The 10,893-nt window shown below is 50.8% G+C and overlaps 1 long non-coding RNA gene across 1 annotated transcript; it reads left to right on the forward strand.

Moving 5' to 3' along the window:
* The first annotated feature begins 602 nt into the window (after positions 1-602).
* Positions 603-6,618, forward strand: LOC140633819 (uncharacterized). Its single transcript, XR_012031420.1, has 3 exons — positions 603-1,308; positions 5,450-5,543; positions 6,483-6,618. It is a non-coding gene; the product is annotated as an uncharacterized lncRNA (long non-coding RNA).
* The last annotated feature ends 4,275 nt before the right edge of the window (positions 6,619-10,893 follow it).

Here is a 10,893-nt window from a genome sequence, read left to right on the forward strand (position 1 = left end):
TGCGACGCTCCCTGGCTCCGCGCCCGGCGGGCGCGCGGCAGACCTCGGGGTCCCGGGCCCCGCCGGAGCCGCCGGGGTCCCCTCGGCAAATTCCCACGCCCGGGGAGCAGCGGGCGGGGCAGGTCCGCGGGGGGCGCCGGCCGGAGCCGCCCGCCGCGGGGTCCCGCAGCCTCCGCGCCCGGGCCCGGCTCCCCGGAGCGAGCGCGACTCCCGAGCCTTTGTCTGGCTCAGCGCTCCGGCCGCCCGGCCCCGCGGCGCCCCCTGCGCGCCCAGCTCCCTCCGTCCATGCCCGGGGCCGGGTGCTGCCCAGAGCGCGCGCCCCCCGCCCGGGGACTCTGCTCGCCCCGCGCCCGCCCGGGCCCGGGCCCCCGCGCAGTCCCGGGAGGAGGCGCAGGCAGCCGGCCGGAGCGAGTGGACGAGCCCGGGAGCCGGCGCCCGACGTCCCCGGCGAGTTGGGCGCAGCTCGGGGCGCTCCCAGGCCTCCTCCCCGCGCGCCGGGGCCGCCGCTCTTAAAGGGCCAGCGCTCTCTCCGCGCGCCCGCCCGGCGGGGGCGGGGGCGGCGCCTCAGCCCCAGGGCTTCTCCGTAGCAGGTGCCGGCGGCGGAGTCCAACGGGCGGCCCTTTGACTCTCCCCAGAAGGAGGCAGCCCTTCCCTGCCCGCTCCCGTCGCTCCCACCTTGCTTCTGGAGAGCGGGTTTGACGTTCCCACCCCCTCCCCAGCGACCCCCTGGAGAGGAAGGGAGCCAGGAGGGAGGAAGACTCTTCTTTCTCCCACCTGGCGGGTGCGTAGGGAGGGATACTAAGGCAGCGGAGGGCAGGGAGGGGGGCCGAGGGAACAGGGACCCGAGGGTCTGTCTTAGGGGGAAAAAAGGATAAACAGAAACCTCATGGTGTGTCTTTCCAAAAGCCTCAGGACGTCATGAGTCCTTGAGTGACCCTCCTCAGTTGCCCAGTGAGGTTGGGCACCTTGCAAGGGCGAGAGGACAGGTTTCAGAGGGAGGCAGGTGCACTTTTAGCCGCTTACCTGCCGCCTCCATGTCCTTACCTGGAATGCGGGGCAAAGGGCAGCCCAGGGTTAGGTATGCTTCTGTTGTCTCTACACTTTTTGTTTTTTTAAGATTTTATTTATTTATTCATGAGAGACAGGGAGAGAGGCAGGGGCAGAGGGCCAGATGCCAGACTCCATCCAAGGACCCAGGGATCAAGACTTGGCCCTAGGGGCAGCCACTTAACCGCTTAACCGACTGAGCCATCCAGGCGCCCTGCTGTCTCCACGCTTCCGCTGTTGAAGCAGAGGACCCTGTTTTGTGTAAGTGAAATGTAACGGTGCGGTTCCACGAGGTGATGGGCCAGTGGGCAAAACTTCCACAGAGTGGAGCTGAAAGTGCTAGATGCTAGATTTAGTTCTGAGATCCAGCTTGAGCAGCTTGAGATCCGTCTGCATGGATGCCTCTGCACGGATGCGGAAGGCCCCGGTCTAAAGTCCACAGATACTGCGAGAGCAAGTGCAGTCCTGGCCCCACAGACTGGCCCCAAGGTCAGGAGGTGATGACTCCAGCGGGAGGGTGGAGACCTTCCCTCTCCTCTGCCACTTCCCAGCACTGGTGATGGGAACTTCCCTTACCTGAGGGCAGGTTTCTCTAGAGTGAGCCCTGGGGTGGCCCAGGCTGCCTCACCTCCCGGAAATGGGAGAGGTCAGGCTGAGCTTGCAAATGGCCTGTTGAGAGACCTGGCAGGTGCAGAAAAAGACCACTGAGAAAGAAAACAAAAGTTAAACTTGGCAATGATACATTTTGTTAAAAAAAAAAAAAAAAAAACTTGCAGTAGGGGAAGAGAGATTTCAGTATAGAATTCCAACTCCAAATACAACCTAAAGAGGGGGGAAAGCCAAAAAACAAGTGGAATGGGAGGTGAGGGGTGGTGAGGATGGGGGTGGAGGTTGGCTGCAGGAGGCCCAGACGATTAGATATCACCTGGGGGGCAGAAGGGATGCTGAGCATGATAAGATCTCAGGGTGGGAAATTCTGGATAAACTGACTTAGCAGGATTCTTGCTAAACTGGATTCTAGAAGGAAGTACACAGAAGGGCCTCCTTGGGGAGAAGGTTCAGGGAATCCCAACTAAAGATTCAATCAAAGAATCTTTGTCAGTTTCCCCTCTTGCTCAAGGGAAGAAGAGAAATTCTTCTTTCCTCCGTTCAACTTAAGTTCATTCCTTTTTTTAAAATTTTTTTATTTATGATAGTCACAGAGAGAGAGAGAGAGAGAGAGAGGCAGAGACATAGGCAGAGGGAGAAGCAGGCTCCATGCACCGGGAGCCCGACTTGGGATTTGATCCTGGGTCTCCAGGATCACGCCCTGGGCCAGAGGCAGGCACTAAACCACTGCGCCACCCAGGGATCCCCGTAAGTCCATTCCTTATGCGGTCACCATTTATTTGTTTAGAATCTTGGTGACGGTAGATAATTGCTTGTTGTGACCTTTAATGAAAGGAGTGCCTTGAAGATAAATAGAGGAACATTAGAGTTCAATAAAGAATCAATGTGTGTACCCAACTTGATAGGCCTTCAGAGATCTATGAGACATCCCAGGACCTGTTGTCCTTCCATGGCAGCATGAGCTGGGATGGCAATGAAAAATTTCTTCATTCACCTCTCCAATGTTCCTGGTTATGGCAAAGATGTCTGGTGGACTGTTGGGGTTGAAAATGTAATGATTACCTCTGACTACTGTGCAAGTGCCCCCTTCTGTAACCAGGGTCGTATCGAGGGCACTGAAGTTATAGAGAATGGCTCGCTGGTTTTCTTGACTTTGGCCAGTCACTGATCAGGGATATTATCCGGAGACAAGGTGAATGGCTTCCTCAGTGAATTGATGATCCTGTTGTTGAATCTAACTTCTTGTACCAGGTGATAGATTCCTGGGGATGGTACTTAAATAGTGGCAAACATTTCCCAAAAAAGTAGCAAGGTCCTGGATGGAACACGGGCCTGGTTCTGTGGCTCTTTTTTTTCTACCCCACCTTCCCAGGAACTGAGATGTCCGTAGGGAGGATCCATGTTGTCCTGGATCCCTCTTGTTCTTATAGTGAGAGTGAAGTGACCCTGAGTGGGAGATGGTTGTTTTAGAAATAATTTAAGAATGCAGGAAGATGGCAGGAAATAGAGTAAGATGAAGAGACTGGGAAGATTGGTGAGGTAGCTAGAGCTGGCCCAGTTGGGAGGGAACAGCCAGGACGCTTGGGTTCCCCCAGACAAAGTCAGAATCCTCGGGAATTAGCCAGGAGTCATAGAAATAATCATCTGGTGGTTGAGGATAACCAAAGAATGCTAATTTTGAGGATGGAAAAAAGATGTGTCTGGAGGTGGTTTCTGTGTAGGACAGGCTAGGTCTGAGAAACGAGGTAGGAATTTCCATTCACAGGAGGGATCTCCAGGGACCCCTGTAGTAGTGGCTGGGAGCTTTTATGTTGGATTTAGTGATGGCTAGGTCAGGGTTTTCTGGTTCTGGGTAATCCCATGGTTTAAAACGGTGGAGGGGGAGCTACTTCCCTTCCTTGTTGCACCTTGCCTGGTTTTCCCAGATTTATGTTTCTGGCAGTTGAGGCAAGGAGCAACCCCTTGGTCCAAATGAGAGCCACAGTCCAGACCACTGTTTGTCTACTATATCCTGCATTTTGTGCTTTTCCATGAGTCATATTGTATAAACCACACACAATAACTCAAGAGATTAACTTAAAGACTGTGGAGCAGCTGTCTTGGTGTTTCGAAGTCCATCTGAGTGGCTTAAATATCAAGCTTTCCCCATCCAGTTCTCTCTGAGTCTGAAGCTACCATTTGGGCCACATGGATTTCTTTTATGATTTCCTAAGGAGTCGTCCTAAAATAGTGCACTGTCTCTCAAGGGAAGGTGAATGATCCCACCAGAGATCTAGGCTCTTAAAGCAGGATGCAAGGGCACAGTCCCAAGGCTTGGAAGCTGCTTGGGTTTCTTGGGTTGTCAGGCAGGAGGCTGCTGATTTAGCGTACTGATCAGTCAAATCTATTTCCTTAGATCTCAGCTGAATCTTTTCATGCTGCATTCCTCTGTTTTTACCATAATAATCTACTGGGATAATAACAGTGCCTCTGGAAGTTCTGCTGTTTGGGGTCCATTTTCGACTGGGGTACTGGCTGCTGTCAAGAGTCCTCTCTGTTTTATGAACCCAACTCACGTTCTGTATATATGTTAACCTTTATTCCTTCTGCTCTTATGCAAGCCCAAGTAAGAGCAATTAACTCAGCAACCAGGGCTGATTTGACATTTGGCAGGGCTGAATATTCTAGAGGTTTATGTTGATCAGTGATGGCATATTCAGCCAGAAAGGCTCCATCTTCCTTCCAGAGGTAGGAGCCATTGAAATGAAGAGTGAGGGATGCCTGGGTGGCTCAGCGGTTGAGCGCCTACCTTCGGCCCAGAGTGAGATCCCAGAGTCCTGCATAGAGCCTGCTTCTCCCTCTGCCTGTGTCTCTGCCATTCTCTCTCTCTCTCTCTCTCTGTGTGTGTGTCTCATGAATAAATAAATAAAATTAAAAACAAGAAAAAGAAATGAAGAGTGAGGTCACTATGTATATGCGGGGTGGGGGATGGGGTGAGGGGTGGGGGTGGGGGTTGGGGTTCTGATTAATCTGGCTGAGGACAGGATCATAGTCTAGTGTTAAGGACACAATGATGGGGCATCCCATTGGTGGGTGAAGGAAGCAAGGTGGCAGGGTTTTGAGAGTGACATATGGTGATGTGAGAGGGAGAGAGTAGTAAGATTTCATGAGAGGTAAGTCAAGATGCAGAAAAGTACTGTTTTTTTTTTTTAAGATTTTATTTATTTATTCATGAGAGACAGAGAGGCAGAGATGCAGGCAGAGGGAGAAGCAGGCTCCCTGTGGGGAGCCCAATGTGGGACTTGATCCCAGGACTCTGGGATCTCGCCCTGAGCCAAAGGCAGATGCTCAACCCTTGAGCCACCCAGGCACCCCCCCCCCCACCATTAGTTCTTTTTAATGGCCAAAGTGGGAGTATTGCAGGGATTAGAAGTGGGGATTACAAGTTCTTTTGTCTAACAAACCTTGGATTATCGAGTGGGGCCCTTCAAGTCCTTCTGGCTTTAAATGACACTGAGGGATCCTGGGAGGGGCATGGAAAGATCTATCTTTACCTTAGGGGGTTCTCTATCTCTATGTGTCCATATTAGTGGAGGTTTCTTTGTCCATAAAGAAGAGGGAATCCTGTTAATAATTGATTTCTATATTCAGTGAGGAGGTGTCAGTTGAAGGGGGCAGAGGACCCTCAGGGAAGTCAGACAGAGCCGGTAGGAGACTTACATGAAAGGAAGGAATCAGGGACTTGTAGAAGGAATCCTTCTAGGGCACGATGACCTTTTATCTCCCAACTCATGAGAAGCTTCCTTCCTACCAGGCTTCCAGGGTGGCAGAACTGACAAGGAAGTTGCGCTGAGCTTCAGGAGGTCCCCTGGAAATATTAAGGGGTGGAGACAGAGGCAGATCAGGAGGTAAATTATCAAAACTCACCACTGGTAAGGTGACCTCAGGAAGGGGGCAGGAAACAACGTGGTGCTAAGGGTAGAACGAGTTGCCCTGGTGTCAGTGAGAAGCGTGGTGGGATGCCCTCGAGGATGTAGGGTTATTTCCCCTTGTGAGTTTGGTGGTGCTTGAGGGCACTGGAAGCTTACTTCCCTGGAAAGAGAGTTTCTTTCTCCGGAAAGAGAGAGTCCTGGTGAGGAGGGGACTCAGGCTTTTCCCTTCCTCTTGAGGCCTGGCACTCCCAGACCCAACACCCTTCTTTCTTACAATTTCAGCAAGTGTCCCAATTGGTGGAAGATGGTGATTTTGGAATTTGCCATAGATTAAAACTTTCAGGACCTCCTAGATCTTTTAATCCCAAAGCCATAAGCTTGCCTTCTGTATTTCCAATGGTTTTGAAATACTATCCTCGTAATGCTGGGCTATTGTCTGGCGCTTAGACATGTCTGCGTTTTTGCCAGTTAATATTATTTAATATTATTTCTCTGGAATGGGTCATGAAGCTCTGGTCTGCAACTATTTCTAAAGCTTGTGGCCAGAGCTGAGGCTAATATGGAAGGTCAGCTCCAGCCCCAAGTGCTCCTTCCTGCTGTCTCTATTTAATGGTGATCGTTAGGCACATTTCATCTTTGTTTGTAATTTTGAATACCTGACCAATCCATTTGGGCAAGAGAGACCTGAGGGATGGCTTCTAGTCATTTTTCTCTTACTTTCTTCATTTTCTAATGGGAGTTAGAGGTATCCTTGAAAGTCGTCAGATATGGTGGTCCTTTGGCCTTTCCAAATTGAAGGGAGGTATCCCCAAGACCAAACCACAGGTAGAGAAGTTGATCTAAATCAGGGAATCTGGAGAGCATACTCCCAGAACCACCCTATAATATTCAACAAATCTTTTCCTTTTTTCTCAGGAGTCAGGAGAGTCCTTGATGATGACATGTTGATTCTGAGACCAAGTTTTAAATGGCGTCTCTTCTGTCAACCTGGCTTGAGAATGGGTATGGGTCACATCTTGGGCCTCATCTGCAAGAAGAGATGGGGGTCTGGTGTGTCTTACAGTTGCAGCCAGTTGAGGGGCTGGGGGTGGTGATGGTGAAGGATATTTTGGGAGAGAGGGATGGATATGAAGAACTGTGAGGGGAACGTGAGGGGGTGCTGTGAAGGGTTCTAGGGGTTTACTGAGAACAGATTCTCTGAAGACATTGTTCAAGAACTTCTATTTTTTTTTTTAAAGGTTTTATTTATTTATTCATGAGAGAGACAGAGAGACAGAGGCAGAGACACAGGCAGAGGGAGAAGCTTCCGGGACTCGATCTCCAGGATCACACCCTGGGCCAAAGGCAGGCGCCAAACCACTGAGCAACCCAGGGATCCCAACTTCTATGGTTTGAATGAGGTTTGAATCATTTAGTTGCTTTTTGGTGTCTTCATATCAACTGAACAAAGCAGACTACAGTGCATCAGAAAATTTTGTTCTTGATTGCCCTAGGGCTCCCCTTAGGTAATGCACTAATTTGGGCAAATCCCAAGAGCCCCCAGAGGGCCCACTGTAAAGAGAGTTTTCAGTAAAGTTTTGCTAATGAGAAAGAAAGTGGACAGCATTTGGCTACAGAAGGATATAGCCAGCAGGAGTTTGAGGAGAGCTTTCGTTCAGTTGAAGAGCTTCCCTGTTCTGGACTACCGGTACCTTTACACTTACGAACAGAAATGCCTGGGATTCTAACCCAGCCTCTGTTCCTTACAGAGACTGGCATCTTCTAATCAGAAAAGCCTAGGACTCACCTGGCCTCTGTTTATCCAGGACTCTAACAGTTAAACAGCTGCTTGCTTGGGACTCTGACCCAGCATCTAGGGAATACTCAGAATCCTAAGAATCAAAATCTGTCCTCACTGTGTTTCAGGGGACATTTATCCAGAGCAGTGGATTCTGGAGTCGGATTATCATCAGATACCCAAACCAGCAAACAGACTGGTGGCAAAAGGTCTAGATGCATAGCACCAACCCTGGTTGTTATGTCTGTGAGTCTGATGCTGGTTCCAGTTCAGATCTGGGTCACATTACCAACAACCATAAAGAGAAACAGGGTCGGACAGAAGTTAAAGCAGTGAAGATAGATTTTTACCGAAAAAAGCTATTGCAGTAGGAGAAGAGACTCCAGTATAGACTTGGGCTCAATTCCCAAGACAACCAGAACAAGGAGGGATTTATAGTGAAGAAGCAAGTTGGGTGGGGGGGCATTGGCGGATGGAAAATCACTAAGAGCAGACATTAAGTCTGGGGTGGGCTCTGGCTGAGGCAGGCAGGAGCCTAAGGGGTATTGCCTAGGGGGTAGTGGGGATGGGGAGTTTGTTCAGATTATTAGGGGAGGGGATTTCTCGCTAAACTGATTTAGCAGGTTTCTTGCTAAAACTAGATTCTAGCAGAAAGTATGCAGAAGGGCCTTAGTTCTTCAGGGAAAAGGTTGGGACAATTTTATCCATTTCCACTACCTTTTCTGTGGGACCCCCTCATTTGAGAAATGGATTTCTAATTTTTTTTTTTAAAATTGAAGTATCATTGACAACAGTGTTATATTAGCTTCAGGTGTATAACACTGATTCAACAATTCTATACATATACTGTGCTTGCTACGATAAGTGTGGTAAATTTCTAATTTTTTTACTCTGAAATGTTTTGTGGTTGTCAGAAATGGACCACAGACTTTTCTTCGTTTAACTGAACACATTGCAATCTTTCCCAATATTTATCGCCAATTTAAAAAGAAGGGTTTGAAAAAAAAAAAAAAAAAAAAAAGAAGGGTTTGAGGGGTACCTGGCTGACTCAGCCAGTAGATCATGGGACTCAGATTGTAAATTCAAGCCCCACGTTGGGTGTAGAGATTACTTTCTAAAAAATCTTTAAAAAATAAAAATAAAAAGCAGAGTTTGAGTTTTAGTGATGTTTAGTAAAGAGAGGGAGCCAGGAACTGTGAATAACTGAGTAATGCTCTTAGAGACCTGTGTTCAGTTTAGTCATTGTTTTCTCTCTGTTGGAGGTTCCTCTCCTGCGGTAAATCCCACTTACAGAGGTGGCATCTCAGGATGCCTGACTGGCTCAATGGTTGGGTGCCTGCCTTCGGTTTAGGCGGTGATCCTGGAAACCTGGGATCGAGTCCCACATTGGGCTCCCTGCATGGAGCCTGCTCCTCTCTCTGCCTGTGTCTCTGCCTCTCTGTGTGTGTCTCTCATGAATAAATAAATAAAATCTTAAAAAAAAAAAAAAAAAAAAGAGGCGGCATCCCTTGTGACCAGACCCTGAGGCTCCCAGTAGTTGGGTTCTGGGAACTGCAGTCACCTCTGGGCTCCCAGGTGGTTTGTACACCCATCCATCACAGGGGTCTGTGGTCCTACATGGTCTGGCCAGCACCTAAGGCCTGAGGGGACTGGCAGGACAGACACCGTGGGCCCTAGCCTTGGGTCACCCAGTGTTAAATGTCATCTGTGATTTGCTAATATCACTGCATCTAGAACCTCCCACCTGGCAGTTTTTGTTTTTTTGGAGCCTTTCTGAATTAAAGTGCAGACACCTGGTTTCATGGCAGCTTCACTGAGACTCCAAGGTGTTGTGAGGTGGTGTACAAACGCCTAGAGATTAGAAACCAGGCCTGGGAGGGGTGGGGAGGGGTTATTGGGGGTGGGGCACTGCCCCAGCACTAATTTACTGGGCAATCCTGAGCAAGTTCTTTCCCCTCTTTTGGGCTGCCTCTTCATTTGTAAGAGGGTTCTGGCTCAGATAGTGGCTGAAGTCCCTCATAAAGGCAAGGCACTGTGGGTTGGAACCAGGCCCAGGGCCGCACCCCCATCCTTGGCTGCCACCCCCCTACCCCCACCCTCATGGGCCCCTCAGGCTCCTGGTACTAAGATAAGGAATAAACAAACAAGCCAAACATGTGAGATGAGCAGAGGGTGTTAGAGTATGTTGGCAAATTGAATTTAAATAAAATTTTGAAAAACAAACAAAACCCAAGGCAAAGTGATTTCCCTTTTCCTTGGAAACGAAGCTGGGGTGGTCTGGAGAGGCGTGTGGAGAGAGCCAAGAGTGCCAGGAAATGGGCCAAGGAGGCCTCGAAGATCACTTCCCTGCCCTGTAGGAACATCTGAGGACACCCAGGCCAGATGTGTTGATTTTGCACTCCCTCCGGTGTGATAAAATCCCCATCAGGAGCATCTCTCTGTTCTGAGCCAGCCTGCCAAGGGGTGGACCCCAGCCTGTGCTGGTCTCGTCTTCTGTCTTCGGATCACATCTCCTCTTATGGAAGAGCCCCAGCTGCTCCTGCACTGTCAGCAGAGCGCTGGGAGCCGGCGGCTCGGGCTCCAGCTCCAGCTCCAGCTCCAGCTCCAGCAGCACACTCAGAGTCTGGGCTTCCGCCAAGGCCCCCCCTCCCCCCTCCCCCGCCTCCCTGCTGACCCTCCCCCACCAGCGACTCTCCCGCTTCCTTCCTCTGTCACCACCTGCCATTCCGCCTGAAGAGCCCCTTATTGATCTTGGCCCATCTCTTAAAGTTGTCGCTCTGTAATTCCACCCGGAGCCACATGGTCCCCTGGGGCTGGCCCAGCCGGTCCTCCCGGGTTTGTTAATGGGGGTGCCCTCTCCTGTGGAGAGCCAGCGCCCAAGATGGGGGATTGGTGTCGGCGAGGAGGAAAATCAGCTGGTCTGAGGCTACAGAGCCTGCGTTGGTGGAGCCTGGCTTCCACGCCAAGCTGGAGCCTGCAGGAAATCGGGTGGCTTTCTTGTGCCTCCCAGTCTGAGAAGTGCAAAGCTGGAGATGGGGAGTCTTCTCTGCACACCCTGCCTACCCCCTCCTTGTAGGCATCCAGACACAGCCAGTGTCGGTAAGTGCTGGCTGCACAGCAAGTGTGCGGTGTTCCTAGCATGCCAGGAAGGAGGCCAGCCTTCGCCCTTTACACTGTGACCTCAAAACCCAGAACTGACTGCCCAGTGGGAGTTGAATCAGCACATCGGTGCGGTGGAGTTGGGGAAGGAGGCACAGAATGTGACTTCCTGCATCTTTGGGCAGCGATTGAGAGCTTACCTCAGAAGGGTGCAGGAGGCGGAGTGGGAGCCAGAGTGACAGGTCCCCTTTCCTCAGGTGAGGCTGGGGAGAGCAGGCCTGACTGGGAGCCCCAGGGCAGGATCGAGGTCAAGGTGGACCAGCGATAAGGCATTTAAGCTGTTCTTCTGTATAAGTGGAATACTCATTCCTCCCTGGTTGACTTTTCAGGGGGTTGTTGGGAGAACAGAGGACATGGTCCTAGGAAGGGCTCCGACTGTGTGATGGCAGG

Source organism: Canis lupus, chromosome 5, assembly GCF_048164855.1.
Source record: "Canis lupus baileyi chromosome 5, mCanLup2.hap1, whole genome shotgun sequence".
NCBI classification, from domain to species: domain Eukaryota; kingdom Metazoa; phylum Chordata; class Mammalia; order Carnivora; family Canidae; genus Canis; species Canis lupus.